The sequence below is a fragment of the Atta colombica genome, unplaced genomic scaffold (genome assembly GCF_001594045.1).
Source record: "Atta colombica isolate Treedump-2 unplaced genomic scaffold, Acol1.0 scaffold83, whole genome shotgun sequence".
NCBI classification, from domain to species: Eukaryota; Metazoa; Arthropoda; class Insecta; order Hymenoptera; family Formicidae; genus Atta; species Atta colombica.
Window position 1 is genome coordinate 1,882,556 of NW_017259576.1, and position 2,852 is coordinate 1,885,407.

The 2,852-nt window shown below is 34.9% G+C and overlaps 1 protein-coding gene across 1 annotated transcript in view; it reads right to left on the reverse strand.

Moving 5' to 3' along the window:
* The window catches only part of LOC108693005 (uncharacterized threonine-rich GPI-anchored glycoprotein PJ4664.02-like), a 36,495-nt gene extending 35,152 nt beyond the window's left edge, over positions 1 to 1,343 (reverse strand). The window contains exon 1 of the mRNA XM_018201632.1: positions 1,251 to 1,343. The gene's annotated coding sequence lies outside the window, so the exon portion shown is untranslated. The remainder of the gene's footprint in view (positions 1 to 1,250) is intronic.
* Between the last annotated feature and the right edge of the window lie 1,509 nt (positions 1,344 to 2,852).

Below are 2,852 nucleotides of genomic sequence, written 5' to 3' on the forward strand. Positions count from 1 at the left end.
TATTTTAGATATTTTTTAAATTTTAGATATTTTAGATATTTTTTAAAATTTAGATTTGCTTTAATTTAGAACTATCTAACTTTCAAACTTTATAAATCTATTTTTACAAAACAAGAAATAAAATCGATAATTTAATTAGAATTCTTGCCATGCCTTAATATAGTTATGTAAAATGTGTATGTTAATAATTTGTATATATTTAATATTCGACACCAAATATGCTGCATGAGTTATGAAAGGCATACAATTATTCTAAAAAGATACATTCAATTATCCTCATTTTCTTTACGGTGCATTTTGCAAATGAGAGCTAATAAAATCATCAAGTACTAGAGTACAAACTAACTTTGTCTAAAGTCGAACGTTCGTTTCGTGTCCGATTGTAAAGATGAAATGTCATCAAGTGAAATTGCAACAGAAATGACACGTTCGAAGGAAATAAGAAATTTTTGACATTTGAACAGTCGTTTATGATTACACGGGTGCCCGAGTTTTACGTAAGAAACGGAGGTCGTACATCTGGCGATTTGCGCACGTGAAAGTGGTCTGCCGAGTTGTATCGGTCAGTTAATTCCGAGTCCGGTTTGTTAATGCTGCTCGTTCTTCTGGGCCACTTCTTGCGATCTCTGGAGAGAATCAACCGCGACGAACGCAAATGAACGAATTATAACAACGACAAATTGTCGTAATTATTACAACAATGAATTATCAATCAAAAGCAAACATGTGCTTTTGAATATAATTGAAGGATGAGTCTTTCGATTATATCGTGCTTCTCCATTATCTCATTTTCACGCGATCGGTTAACAAGGATCAAAATAAATGATCGTCGGTTATATATTATAGCATGCAAGAAATGTAAAGCAATAAAACGTAAGTATTAAGCGATGGGAAGCCAATCACATTGACAATAATATAATAATGTAAGCAATAGTAAATAAAAAAAATTGCTTACTATATAGAAAAAAATTAGTTTAACTAAATGATTTGAAAATAATTTTATTGAACCATATGACTATGTAGAACGTTCAAATTGGAAGAATAGAATGTTAAATTTTTTGCATTATGCATTGGGTTTCTTATAAATTATTTTTATGGTGCATTTTTAGACTTATTTTAATTGAATTTATAAAAAAAATCATTTTTTCTGTGTTTACGGAAATTTGTATACGAAAGCTAAATTCACTTGTCGCGGAAGTTCTGCATGGTATACAATTAGAAGAGCACACAATTCGAATTTCCACGCTCACCTTGCAGCTGCTCAGTCGTGTCTAATCCTATGTCTCATTTCCGAGCCACCACAGCACAATTCGCCCCGGCAATCCGTAATACTTTCTCCGATGGCGAATTAAAACCAAAGAGAAATTTTAGCAAATCGGAGAAATAAATAAATTGGCGCGGCTGTTTCCTGTCGAAAACAAAACGAGCGACAATCTTCGATCGAAATTTCGAAACGACCAAGGTAAAAGTTCGCACTTGATACTCAACTCTACGCGGCACTCCGAAAGAAAAAGATAAAAAGAAAAGAGAAAAGATCCGGTTGAGTTCACAGAATTCGCGCGCAATAGTGAGACGACGAGGTCAGACGGGTCAGACGGGACGTTCAGACGGCACGTGACGCATTTTCGGATGCGCCGATTTTTCGCGCGTTCGTTGCACGAGGAACGTTGTTCGGGGACGACGATCGGATAGAGAACTCCGAGACAAATGCAAGTACGATCGGACGTCGGCCGTGTCAAAAATCCCGCTCGCCAGCCGGGGGGGAAAAAGAAAAAAAAAAGAGCCACTCGACCAAGTATTTTCCCTTTCGCCAGAATGCGGGACCACCACCACACGATCGCCACCATCCGCCAGCGTCACCACCACCACCATCGTTACCGGTCGCAATTGCCACCGCTGCTGCCGCTGCCTATCACCATTGCCATCGCCATCACTACCGTTACTGTCGCCAATGTGAAAAATATCGAATGACCAGAACGATAGATGGACAATCATAAAAGTGAACGGATAGGATCGACGATCTTCCGAAGTAACGATCTTGAATCTTTCTTTGAGAAAACATGAACGACAGGCATAATATGTCCTAAAGATGTCATTACAAAGTCACAGAATATAAATTGACAGCAACATTACATCAATATTATAATTTTCTACTCAATAATATCAATGTAATGTAACACGTGTTGTACATAACAGTTATATTATTAAGTAGTATTAAATTATAATATTGATGTAACGTTACTATTAGTTTGTGTTTTGCGAGAAGTCTTTCAAATTTGTTTAAAAGATGTCTTATAGCAAATTTGATTGGACATAGTGCCTAATGCATATTAAAGTTATTGTATACTGGGGGCTTATTATGGTTCTTGAAACGAGATGAAAATTACGAAAGTAATCGAATTTACTAGAATATTTCTAACTTTATTGATTAACATCTAATGAGTTTGCTCATTTTTGTAATTTTCACTTCGTCTAAAGAACCGTAATAAGCCCTCTGATTTCTCTGATATTATTTAATCTGTATAAAGTAAAGCTAATATTTCGAATTGGTATAAAATACAAATTTTACTTATCATCAATAAAATGTTTTGAGGATTTCATGGTTTAATCTGTTTTTATATTTATATTAAATTTTACACACATTTTTACGTCTATTTATGTGGCTTTAATGTGCATTAGTACGGATGTACTGAGCATTCAATCTATTACTGACGTTTCACTATTATTGACGTTTTTAAAATGTCTATGTCCCGATCTTGGACATGTATGCTGTTTGGAATTGGTTGTCGTTATGCAAATTTAGAATTATAGAGCAAAACTAAAATGTTCCTCCAAATTGAATTTATTCGGTG